We start from the raw sequence: 13,539 nt of genomic DNA, 5'->3' as shown, positions 1-13,539 counted from the left end.
CTGCAGACTATTCATAAATAAAAGTCTTTGCATGAAACCTTTTGTCTCTCATTTTGCTCATTTCATTATATTATCACTGACACCATGCAAAGACAAAGATTGGACAGTTATGGAACTAATAATGAATGTTACTGCTTTGATATTTGAGGGGTGAAAGTATGTAACGGTGGGCTGGGTGAAAAATGTCAATACTGTTGCTTGATTGATTATTATTACTTTGTTGCTGATACTGACATGTTACTTTTACCATTTAATCTCCAAAATACTGACACATTTTTTAAATCACTGTAGCAACCAATAACATAATAGCAGCCAGTAACCAATGAACCAATGACTAATTATTACGTTATTGGTCATTATTCTATTATTAGCTCCAGTTATTACATTTATAAAGGATTTTTAACCTAGCCAATAATGTAATAACCAGCCGATAACTTGCTAACTTATTACATTATTGGCAAAAAGTTATTAAATTATTGCAAATGATTACATTATCAGTTATGTTATTGGCTGCTACACACACTCCTTTTACATAAATAGGTCGAAGTTCCCAAATTTACAAAATATGTAAAGAAAACTACTATTTGATGCCAGTTGAGTGGGCCACAGATACTGGATTGAAGAAAGACAAAACATAATAAACAATGGAATTAACATAGATGTGACACAACATGCATTTATCAGACATTTACATTACACTCAGGCAGGTGTCAGCTTCCTGTCAGAGAAAAAGTAACCATGTATTTAGCAGCAACATAATACAAATATACTAAAAGGGCAAAAGGAAAGAGAAAAGCTAGATAAATAAGAGTGTCATTACTTAACAACAAAATAAAATGAAATAAGTAGACAGATGTTGTGCTCATTTACGACATGGAGTCAGTGTGTTATCCTCCTATTCTAGCTGGCAACAATTCTCAGAGAAGAGGTGGGAAAAATTCCTTCATGAAAATCCAACATATCAACAGTGTGATGTGTGCCTGCTGAGAGAAACAAGAGCCACTCATGTCAGTGTAGAGCTACTATGTTTAGTTATGAGATCCACTTTTATCCTACAATGATCCAGCTCAGTGAAACTAATTCCCATTTATTGTGTTTTACATCAGCTAATAAGCTAAATGAATCCATGTACAGTACATAATAAGGTTTGGAGATTAAATTAGGATTGATGTCGTGATGCCCTCATAAGATTAATGGCAGTGTTTGCTCCTGGCTCCGTCCCAGCCCCTTGAAAGCACCGGAATATGAATCATGCTGACACCCGACATGGAACTGGACCTTTGATTTAGCTTTAAATTGAAATTTGAGGCACAGTTCGTTCCACCCGACTATATTTTACAAAGTAGCCCAGATGAGTAATTTGACAGTTATTGCCATTGTGTTGTATTGTCTGATCAGAAACTTGTACAGTTTCTACTTCAACAACAAATCCACTCTTGTTAAGCATATCAGTGGGATTTACATTACATCATTTTCCCTTTATACTGCTGAGTCGCCATGGACTGAATAAAATAAACCCATTATATTTCAACTATTTTCTAATTGCTTACATTCTGAACATGCTGAGCTGTTATTTATCAGTATTTTAATTAAGAAGTTAGATTAAAGATTAGCATGTGAAATGACAAAATCTGCTGCTCAGTGGTATAATGTAATTGTCCAGGCATTATGAAAGAAGAGCCTAGAAAACATTAATACCAATATAATCCTGGAGCAGTGGAGACAGATGTGGAGAAAAGCTCACTATAAGTACAGATACTTTTCAATTTCGAATAGCTTATTAATTCAGCTTCTTAGGAAAAATGTAAGGGAATTCTAACTAGAATATAGAATATTAGCAAAGTCAGTGATTTGGGGAATATGAAAGAGGATATATTGTATGTGATATATGTTAGTGATGCAGTGAGTAAATAAACACACTAGATGATGATGATAAACACTCATGTTATTATACAACAGTTAAGGAAACATGGATGATAATTACCACTGAAAATGCTTCTTTGTCTTTGTTTTGAAAGGTTTTAGAGTGATTACACCTGAAGCTGTGTTTATATGAGAAGATGCTATGCAGTATGTTGTTCCTACCATCATGTATATCTAAATCATTATTTGGATTTGCATTGGCAGGCTTTACTGGTGCTTCAAGGATTAGAAGAGTCATCCAAATTCCTACATTTGCCCATAGACATTGGCTCCTGTACATTTCTGATAGCAAATGGTAACATTTCTATTTTTCCTACTTACTTACTCTAATGTATATGAAAAAGAAAGCATCAATTGAAACAAATATTGCAATTATTTTTATTGTGTGAAAATGTGCTGGCCCACTTTGGTTGTATTTATGTTGTCTTATATTCATTCTTCTTAAGTTGGTTGTTTTGTTGTACTTTTGTTGTATTAACTACTTTTATATGTTAGAAAAGGGAACCACTGAGAGATAATCTTTCAGTGTTGTTGTCTCCATACTGGTTATGTAGGTCATCATATAACCTTTTGTACATGTGAGCTCAAATCTTGCTTGAACCTTTGTATGCAATGTAACCATCAAACCATTGAGGCACATTAAATAGTTCCAGTTTGTTCCAGGCTCACCATCCCTGTGTGATTTAGTGTGGATTCACCCTTTAATATGTCATTAAAAACTCTTTGATAGAAGTTATACAATACAATTATGTTTCCATTGTGAGGTTAATAAATTAAGATGAGAGTTTAGAGCTACCAACTAACACCAAACAAGAGCCCTGTTGAGAAGACTGCTGCAATACACACTCTCAGTATCACTGTGTTCACTATAAACCAGTCAAAACAGAAGTGAAACTGCTGACTCATACATTATTGACCAATTCCTACTCAGTTTTGGGCATGGTGTGCTGGTTATGTGTCATTGAAAGGTTCTGCCCTGCTCTCCCTCTTACTAAAAACATCTCAAGTGAGGAGGTTGTTTCAAGTCTGGTGTTAAAGCTTTCTGCATACATACAACTTTCACAATGGTAATCCTTACAGGAAATTGACAGAGTACAAGCGCCATCTGCTGGAAAGATTGAATATCTATTCTGTATTTTCTAAATATGATATATTGATCATACCTCTGACAATACAAAATAATAAATCCTAGTGGGTAAAAGCGTGTAATAAGAAGAAAGCAGTGTTTAATGCTGGTGTGCACTTTCTTCTCTTCTTAAGCTTTGCCTTGTTTTCTTGTTGCTTAGCAGTATATTACTTGGCAGCACAAACTACACATCTGCACTTCATTATTGGTTAAATGCAAGAGGATTAATTGCAGCCGCTGGTATATAAATAACAGGACACCCCTGATATCACTTAAAGTCATCAACATCAAGAGCTGAAAACAACTGTTTCGTGCCAACTTATTTCACTTTCAGCCGTTTTTTCACCATTGAAAACAAATGAACTCACTGCATGAGTAATGATCGCGCGTAAATGTGCCAAACCCATCCTGACGCGCATCGTTACGCTCGAAATAAAGAGTTATTATACATCAAATGAACGCGTGTGAGCTGTATGTTATACACGAACAAGCAAAGAAAAACACTACCTGGTGTGTTGCTGTGCAGAGACAGATGATGTACAATGTCTCCAGCTGCGTTTACAAAACAATCATTACGTTTTCAAATCATGTTAAATAGAAGCAGAGGTGTGAACGCATGTTTAAACTAAGTTGCGTGAGTGTGAGGAGTTTGTAGCATTATTATACAGACATCATTCCAGATGTGTACAACATAAGGGGGGAAAAAGCATTGGGATTATTATACAGACATCATTCCAGATGTGTTCAACATAAAGGGAAAAGAGAGCTTTGCGATGGCCGGGAATCGAACCCGGGTCAACTGCTTGGAAGGCAGCTATGCTCACCACTATACCACCATCGCTTTATGATAAATTTAAATACTGCTTCAAACTGACCCAGAATGTGAGGAATTCCACAGGGAAAGGGGAGAGGAGGAGCAGAGGAGAGGAAGGCGGAGAAACATCTGTAAAAGGAGAGGAGAAGTAGAGAGTAACTCCTGCCTCTATGACCATGTTTAACTCATAACTAACTGAACTATACCGTATGAACTCTACACTGTAGTAGAGTAAAATTAAAGTATAAACACTAACACTTCATTTTTGAAGTATTGTATGTTGTTACAAAATAAGAGCATTTAGCATTAAAATATGAAGATCACACACCTGTACATTCCCCCTGCACATTTGCCTGTTGTCATTTTTGTAGCAGAACTGAGGACAGAAAACTAATCTTATACTCCTACTGTTAACATTTTCTAACCCAGTATACCTCTGTTCTCTGTATGGAGGATCATTTCACCCAGAATGAAGACAAAAACGGAACATTAACTATCATTATAAATACTGAAATAATCAGGGTGTGATTATGCTTAAAAAGGGAAAAAGAAGATTTGCAATTTAAGGACTGCATGTTTAAAATACATTACGTGTCTGTATGAATGTGCTGGTCACACCAAACTGTCCAAATATCTAATTTAATATCAGTCTGCATCTAATAAACTGGATTTATTTTATGATTAAGTGATACCAATGCTGAAAGTAGTATTGTCTAAAGCCAGTCTTATTTTTATAGATTTTTATTTACTTATAGTTTTTTTTAAAACATAATCTCCGAAACTAACTGTAACAAGCCTCTTCAACGGAGAAACACAGTTTCAAACAAAGTTTACATACAGTAATATAATGATTTATGTTCTTCATGAGAGACGTAAATGACGCAGTGACACGTGGCATCGAATAACTTCCATACCATTGAACAGAGCCGCCCTCTCTATTCTATTTATAGACCCACCGTTCACACAGTTGCATACGTGATGGAGGAAACACACCTTCAGTCATTTATGTGCGGTCTGAAAAGCCGCTAACGTGGGCATAAATCTATGAATGACATGTCTATGAATGACATGCGATTTGACATAAAGTTTCGTTGTCGGCAGGATTCGAACCTGCGCGGGGAGACCCCAATGGATTTCTAGTCCATCGCCTTAACCACTCGGCCACGACAACCTGCAAAACGCTTTTTTTCAACGTTGTAATGAATCAAAATATATATATTACAACTGCGAAATATCTATCTGCACATAATGTGGTTTATATTGCGGATTGAAACAGACTAAAGTGAAACTATGAAATGTACGTCTTTTGGCAGAATAATTAGTTTTTGGATCAGAACATATAAGAAGTCATCATGGTGAAATAAAAGTAGTAGACACATACATGCAACAAAGCACCTGCAATTCATGTGTGTCCTCTCTTTCACACAGAATGTAATCAGGTCGATTTCATTGACAGGAACACGTTTCTGAGTAGCATGTAAACGCCACTAGATGGTGCTGTTGTAGCAGGATCTTACATTTCAATGAAAGTCATTCACTGTGTATGTTTTGATTTGTAACGAGGTAATTCTCATACAGATGTACGTAAAAGGATTTTTTCGATGTTTAAAACTTTGTTGAACTTAAAGTCATCTGTTACACATGAAACTGAATGAGATCATAATGTATATTTATCTTTTTTAAAGTAGATTTCATATTGTTCCTCCCCTGTTTTCTCTCCCTTAAAGGCAAATGACAGACAATGGAGGATAACATTTAATACTTATATAATAAAATGAATGATGTAAATAGAACAATTATTGATCTAAATAGAAATTCTGATTGAAACAGAAAGAATGTAAACATATCTTTTTAAATAAGAGTTCATAATGCACACTGTCTGCTGTCCTCTCAGATTCAGAACTATTGATGAAAATCAGATAATAATGTATTCAAAAGGTAAACTTAACTTTTTTAATGAGAGTCCACAGTGCATGTCATCCTCTTTTCACTATGGAGATCTGATAATAAGATCCATAAGTCATCGTCCACCTGACTGTCAGTGATTGATCAGTAGTGCAGCTTTGACCCCGTCCCTGCAGCTTTATTGTTCTTTAATGCTCCACAAACAGTTTTGAGTTTCCAATTCTGTGTCCTGGTTTGTGCCTGAGAAATCACACTCTTAGGTGTTTCTTCAGTGGAGTCAGCTGCTCTCCTCTTCAGCAGCCTTCCTCTTCATCGTCTCCCTCTGAGTCTTTGCACACTGAGCTGTCTCTGTGGTCTCCCTTTACAGCTGCAAAGGAAGCCACCTCAGGAAGAACTGGAGTCAACCCAGTTTGAGGGGAAGAGCAGGCACCATCATTCTCTTCCATTAAAGAAGACACACCAATATTCTCCCTTTGCTCCTGCGCGATATGCTGGAAGGCTGTGGAGAGCACACTGCAGCAGAAGAATACTCTGTATGGAATGAAAGGGAACTTCTTAGAACCTGTGATGAGGTTGTGATACAGGCTCAGGACGGTTAGAACATGATGGGACTCATTACAGCCTGGATTAATCTGTGAAGAAACACTTGAATGCTTGAACATTCAGATTTTTTTCACAGAAAAACATTTTATTTGTGGTTCAAGCTCAGCACAAATAATACAAACTCTTCTTTGTTTCAGAAATGCTAGAAATATTAAACAGCTGTGAATGCATTCCATGTTCTGCAGTTAGATGTTGGTACTCTGTACACAAGTGACACATGAATGGAGCAATACTCAGACATTCTTCAGATCTGATTCTATTTTTATTGACTGGACATTTAAAATCAGATCCAAAGATGAAAATGCTGCTCTCACTATGACACTGCAGTTGTGCTCCAACATTATTCATGACATGTTATACTAATATTTGCAAGCACATATGTTATATTATTATATCTATTGCTCCCTGCCTGCCTCTCTCTCCCCACTGTATAAGCAGCATTTGGCTGAGCCGGCAGCAACTGTGGGGGGTCCTGATGCTGCTGTTAAGTGTTTCAGATATGTCTACGAATCTCCACGTCATATTTTGGTTTGTGTGGTTATTAACTGGTCACACATGAAGGCAGCAATAATGGATAAATGCGCATCTGAGTCGCCGCTTTAAAATAAAATTGTATATCTGCGATGGCCGGGAATCGAACCCGGGTCAACTGCTTGGAAGGCAGCTATGCTCACCACTATACCACCATCGCTGTGCAAGAACTGCAATTCAGTGGCCAACCATTATTACGTATCATTATAAGAGTTGGACAAGGAGAGAAAGAGGAGCAACAAATATATCCTATTTCTTTTTTTTTTTCATAAGCAAGCTATGCATATGTTTTTTCAGTCTGAAGTCTTTTGTGCCTATAAGAAGGCTACAAGTTTGTTTTCTTCATAAACCCTCCTGGAAATGCCAGGAATTGAACCCCTGGCCTCATACATGCTGCTGTTGAAGTTGTTTATTAAACTTTCTTTCCTATTTATCATTTGTCTTTTAAAGAGAGAGAGAGAACCTAACAGCCATGAACACTGCTAGTCCTGATTATCTGTTATTTGACTGTTATAGAGAGAAGATAGGATGAGAGCAGAGATAAGGACCTCATGTCTTGTGAACTCTCTTATTAAAAAAGATTTTAGTTTACATTCATTCTTCATTTATTATCTGAATTTCTCTTGTCAATAGTTCTTTTTCTGTCATTGCTGAAGTTATTAATAGTTTTTTCCTTTATGTTCGGACTTTTTTTGTGTGTGATCGGCCTGCTTTTACACATCCTAACCAAATCCTGACGATTCCTACCCGATTCCTAACAATTCCAAACCAAGTCCTAACAATCCTAACACAAATCCAAACATTGCTTTCCCCTCACTAGCAAATGACAGACAATCGGATCGGATACACATGATACACAGCTGGATAGCTGTGTATCCGATTCCTAACAAGTCCTAACAATTCCAAACCAAGTCCTAACAATCCTAACACAAATCCGAACATTGCTTTTCCCTCACTAGCAATCCAGCTGTGTATCCGATTCCTAACAAGTCCTAACAATTCCAAACCAAGTCCTAACAATCCTAACACAAATCCGAACATTGCAGCAGTGGGGCAAAAGAGCCAACCAGTTCCTAACAGGTGTGGTAAAGCATTGATTGATTGGTGAGTGACATTGCCATGCACATTTCACCACTGATTGGGGGCTTCACCATATCGTCTGCCCAGAGACAGCAACGAGAAAGTTTGGGGACGGTTATTTACTTTGAAGTAATTTGATTTCACACAAATACACACTTTTTCTCCTCCTTTCCCTTCTCTCTTTCCCTCTATTCCGCTCTTTTCTTTCCCCTCACTAGCAGTCCAGCTGTGTACACAGTTCCTAACAAGTCCTAACAAGTCCTAATAATCCTAACACAAATCCGAACACTGCAGCAGTGGGGGCAAAAGAGCCAATCAGTTCCTAATTAGCAGGGTAAAGCATCCAATCAGGAGTAAATATTATAAGTTAGCAAGATGAGAACTTTTTTAAAATTATTATTACAAAAGTCATTTATGTAATACCAAAAACATATCAACTATATACATTAAATTACAGTCTGTACAGCTATATACTTTAAGTCAGTAGTTCCCAACCTTTTCTTTAGGAACCCATAATTTTACCATTGCAAACTTTGGTTCTGTTTCCTACTATGATCTATCATTCATTTTGTTGTTGCACAAATCACACTATTTACTGCAATCATTTTCATCATCATCAGTCGGTCCATATTTTGTGCGGGTTGCACTGATTAATGAATAAATGACTCTCATTGGCTTTTGTCACAGGGTCAGCAGTTTAGGACTAGTTTTTTCTGTTCATCTGGTTTTATTTACTAACTTTTTGCGGAATTTCAGATCTTGCCACTTCCCTTCCTATTACCACCTCATTCCTCTCACCTGTGTCTCCCACCCTCTTCCTCAGCTGGCCCTTATCATCGTTAGTTCTTCCACTCACCCTCCCCTTTATATACTGCTCTTTTGTTGTCCCCTGTCAGATTGTCTTTGCTAGAGGGTTTTTTTTTTTTTTTTTTTTTTTGGACAGTCTTCTGACTCATGCTTTTGGGTCCATCATTATTTGCACCATTAAAGCTTTTTACTCACAAAGCCCTTACAGCAATGTAACCAGTTTACTTGTTGTGTCAACTCTCCACCTGTTTGTCTCTCTGCTGTGCTTTAAAATCCCACTAAGAATTGTTTTTTTACTTATGATCTTTTTAACTCAAAACACACCTTCATCAAATGTAAATGTGTGAATCATTAATTTAGTTACCATAATACAAATATTTAAATCAATTATAGACAGTGCAAAACTACTGAAAAGACCTGAATGAATTTACCTTTATGACTTTTAACTTTTCTCAAAAGTTATGTTTCTCTTTAGCAATTTTAACACTCTTAACTAAATGGCCCACACTCACACTCAGTCTGCAACAAAATAAAATAATGTCCTTTTAAACAAATAAAAAAACGGTTGCAGGCCTGAGTCGTGGGAACTGAAATAAATGGCTGCTTCACTTGCCGAAGCAAGCAACAAACAAAATAGCACATGCAGCAATAGAAATGGCAGTATTTATTTCAGCACTTTGTTTATTGAAGTGTATGCAGACCTGCTCCCAGCTCAGCTCAACTACTTGTTCAACTATTGACCAATAAGTGTGTGATTTGACATGTCAGCTTGACTTAAAGCTCAAAGAAATTAGGTAGAACTTTAATGGCTAGGGTGGCTAACATTGGGTGGGTGTGGTTGTACAGTGTATAGGATGGGGTAGGTGTGTTTTGAGGGGGGCTTTTTTACCTTTAATATCATGTCAAGCTCTACACACGTCACCATAATAACACACACTGTAACATTAGTAGCTACCAAAGTGAATAACGTGCAAATATGCTAGCGTGCTAATCGCGATTAGCATCATCTCTATTTTACATGCATGAATCATGAAGAAACACTACAAAAATAATAGTTTTTTTACCTGCTGCAATTGGTACGGTGTCTGCTACCGTTGATGTGACTCTGCATCCATCCAAGCATGATACACAACACACACTGCAACTGCGTTTTCAATGGTCTCCTGTACATCCCGCCTCTATACATTTCCGATTGGCTGAGATGTGAATAACTATGATAACAACCAGTGAGATGGAACAAATGTACGATTGACAACCCTGCCCTGCAAGACTAGATTGTACACTAAACATGCTTCTCCAAGTACGCAGCAACCAAACTACTTGAACTAACATGAGGTACACCAACACAATGACAAAGATTAATGAATCTGCCTGTAGTGATTTTTAATACATGATCTATATACTTTTTACTTAACTTGGTTTTATTAGAATAACTTAAAAAAAACAAACATTTTATTTATTTAATTATTTACATATTTATCTGTCTTAAATTATACATTTTTAGAATGGGCTACTAGGGGGTGACTGACACGGGAGTGGATTTTCACTTCTGTTCCATCCCGCTCCCACAAAAACGCTCCTGTCTCATCCCAATCCCGTGACGGATTTACAAAAAGATTTTGTCCTGCCCCACTCCCGGAAGAATGACTCCTGGTCCTGTCCCGTACTTTCCCTCCGACGATATCAACGCGTTTTATTACGGGTATGCAGTAGGGGTGGAACTGTTAACAAAATCCATGGTTTAGTTCATATCACGGTTTTGGGGTCACGGTTTTCGGTTCAGTTAGGGTTGGGGGGGGGGCGGGCGTGAGAAATCCCTTACTTGAGCCCATGCTGCTCCCGTAGGACACACAATAAAGTGGCGCTTGAGGTAGTAATACGCCTCTGAAATGTGTTGTTTCTTACTGCTCCACAGGTATGTACAAAAATGTGAAATACGACTATAAGCGGACTGCCTAGACATTGAGAAATCATTTAATCACGCTGGTGCATTTTAAAAGTGCTCAAATACTGGGTTTGAACGGAGTTATGCATCTACTATGTTTATGTAGCAAGCTAGTGCACTAGCTATTGTTTTCATTGCTGATAGTGTAAGAGTAAGTTAAGTTTTAATTGACTGCACTTGAAATATGATATCTGTCATTGTGTGGTGGTTTTGTAGCGCTGTAGTTTGTATAATAGCCACCAGCAAATAGTACAGGTTCATGTACATTGATATATTTGTGTTAGGGAGCGATACATTACATATCAGCATGTTGCTATGGTTATGTAATGTTGTTAATTATTTCAATGTAGTTATTTCAAGTTAGCTTAATTTTTATGTATTCGTCAGTATAGCCACAGCATGTGCTTTCACTGTTTTGTCTTACCATTTATGTATTGGTAATAATATGCATTTAGAGTCAGACTAAAGCAGCTGGCTGATACTACGGGTTATCCATATATTAATAGGTTTATTGAATGTGAGATGGCCCAGGTACCCCCTAGGCTTGAGGCTGGTAATACATGCTCCATAATACATTAATTAGTTTGATGAAGTTAATAGAAATGTACGGAAGCGCATTGCATTCACTGGATTAAAAAAAAATTAGACACCTGATCTCGTAATTACGAGATCTTTTCTCTCCTCTCTCTCTGCTCGTGCAAACACAAAGATGAGTGACAGTAGGAAAACCAGCAGCATTTGGATGCATTTCAATAGCTGTGAAAACACAAAGGCAGAATATAATGTTATTTATTTATGATTATTTTTACTCTATACAGGTAATATTTGTTTTATTTGTCCAGATTTCACTTTTTATAAAAGCAACCGACTGATAAAAACAATCAATTAATCAATCTTCAACTTGGGTGATAATCAGTCGACCCCCACTGTACAGTGTAACACCTAATGTGGCACCTTTTTCTTATCTCGTAATTACGAGATCCTGATCTCGTAATTATGAGATAAGGTGTCTAAATTTTTTTTTTATCTAATGAATGCAATGCGCTTCCGTAGAAATGTCCCGTGCTACTTTTTTTTTTTTTTGTGTGTCAGTTATTTTTTTTAATATATTGATTTATTTACAGCCGTTGCACGTCTACTGTTCAAATGGACCAATTTGCCTCACAATGCTAAAATGCAAAAAGCCAACTCTAAAATGAAGCGTAAAACTGTTTTATTGATGCTGCTCCAATCCGCCTGTGGGACGTGGAATAATAATAATGATAATCTGTTTAGGAGATCCAGGTCACACCAGTAAAATGGAAATTAAGATATACATTTAATGTACACACTAACTAATTGATTTACTTAACATTATAAGCCTACTTAAGCTATATAACAAACAATTAAAAAGCACTACTAGTGTTTTGCCCCATTTTAATAATGGTCAGTTAATTATCAACAACAAAAGGACCCCCACTTAACCAAATTCAAAGCAAAACATGACTAACTCCACATAAAATCACCAAACAATAAGGACCAACTCATAGTTGTTATGTTACAGAAAAATGTCATATGTTATGGTATTTACGTCAGACCAAACAAACAAACAAGCCGCCCAAATTTGAATTTGCAGATGAATTATGCTGAACAAATCCATTATCTTCGTCACTGTAAAATAAGTTTATACAACACAAATATAGTGTAGTTTTAAGTTTAACATATCGTTCCGTCCGGAACTTTAGGGGTTAAACAACATGTTCCTGACCAAAAGATGTGGATAACAATACTACGTTAAATCTTAACATTAATCTATTGAAAAGATCCATTGTCACGTCAATGTATTTTGCTTAGGTCTACCTAAATGTAGCCTATCGTGACAGCCTGCAATTACACACATATGCATACACTAATTTAGCAGTAGAAGCCGGCTCCAAAAGCCAAACAATCCCCAATGACCTTCACGTTAAAATTGCCAAAATTACGGCACGAACAGATCCCGGCACGGCCTGCTACAAGCCAGCAGCAAGCGCAAGGCTCCGCTCACTTGGAGCTCAGGTTTTATATAGACAATGACTTTGCATGACAACACACTGCATTCCAGCTCAGGTAAGTCTAAGTGTCCTTTTCTTATAATTGTCTTTGCGTGTCGGCTCTGTTAACATAGCCTTAACGTTAGCTACAGGACATATATCACTTGAAGAATTAAAGCTTGGAACACAGCAAGAGAGATAACGTAATGTTAGTTAACAAGCCTCCGGCCTCTAGTTAGATTGTGCATTTGCAATGAATGTTTTTGAAACATTTATCAGTCCCTCCAGGATTTCGTGGAATTTTTGCGGTCTAAAATGCCTGATTTTGCGGCAGCATTTAACAAAAATTGCGGTAAATGTTGCAGTTTTAAGCACTTTTGTTGCAATTAAATTGCGGGAGACTGAAAATTGCAACAAAAAAAAATTGTAGTCTTGTTCTGAATAATTAATTAATCTAAGGATTTTTTTTCTAGGGAGAACATAAACTGCATTTTGCTTTATTCCAAGTAACAGGCTGAGGATTACAAAAGTTCTCACAATGTTTTATTTTTGGATGGTTGAAAGGTTTAAACAACAAATAACCTTGCAGTAAATTCAACTCCTTCAAATGTTAAAGTGCACAGAACTTTTAAAAGGATAGTTCACCCCAAAATTCAAATTTCACAAATTTTATTCTCACTCTCATGTCGACTAAGGGCTGGGAGAAGTTTCAGAGTCCTCCGTGCCTTCTCTGAGTTACAGCGGGGCTCCGTGCAGCACTGCTTGTCCATATGACGGTAGCGAACTGAGTTAG

General features: G+C 37.0%; 3 non-coding genes across 3 annotated transcripts; all 3 read right to left on the bottom strand.

Moving 5' to 3' along the window:
* Positions 1–3,818: 3,818 nt before the first annotated feature.
* On the bottom strand, positions 3,819–3,890 carry trnag-ucc (transfer RNA glycine (anticodon UCC)). The gene has a single exon. It is a non-coding gene; the product is annotated as a tRNA-Gly (tRNA).
* Positions 3,891–4,952: 1,062 nt separating this feature from the next.
* Positions 4,953–5,034, bottom strand: trnas-aga (transfer RNA serine (anticodon AGA)). Its single transcript has one exon. It is a non-coding gene; the product is annotated as a tRNA-Ser (tRNA).
* Positions 5,035–6,990: 1,956 nt separating this feature from the next.
* Positions 6,991–7,062, bottom strand: trnag-ucc (transfer RNA glycine (anticodon UCC)). The gene has a single exon. It is a non-coding gene; the product is annotated as a tRNA-Gly (tRNA).
* Positions 7,063–13,539: the final 6,477 nt, after the last annotated feature.

Source organism: Scomber japonicus, chromosome 21 (assembly GCF_027409825.1).
Source record: "Scomber japonicus isolate fScoJap1 chromosome 21, fScoJap1.pri, whole genome shotgun sequence".
Classification (NCBI taxonomy): domain Eukaryota; kingdom Metazoa; phylum Chordata; class Actinopteri; order Scombriformes; family Scombridae; genus Scomber; species Scomber japonicus.
The sequence above is the reverse complement of the archived record's forward strand: the minus strand, read 5'-3'. Positions and strand labels throughout refer to the sequence as shown.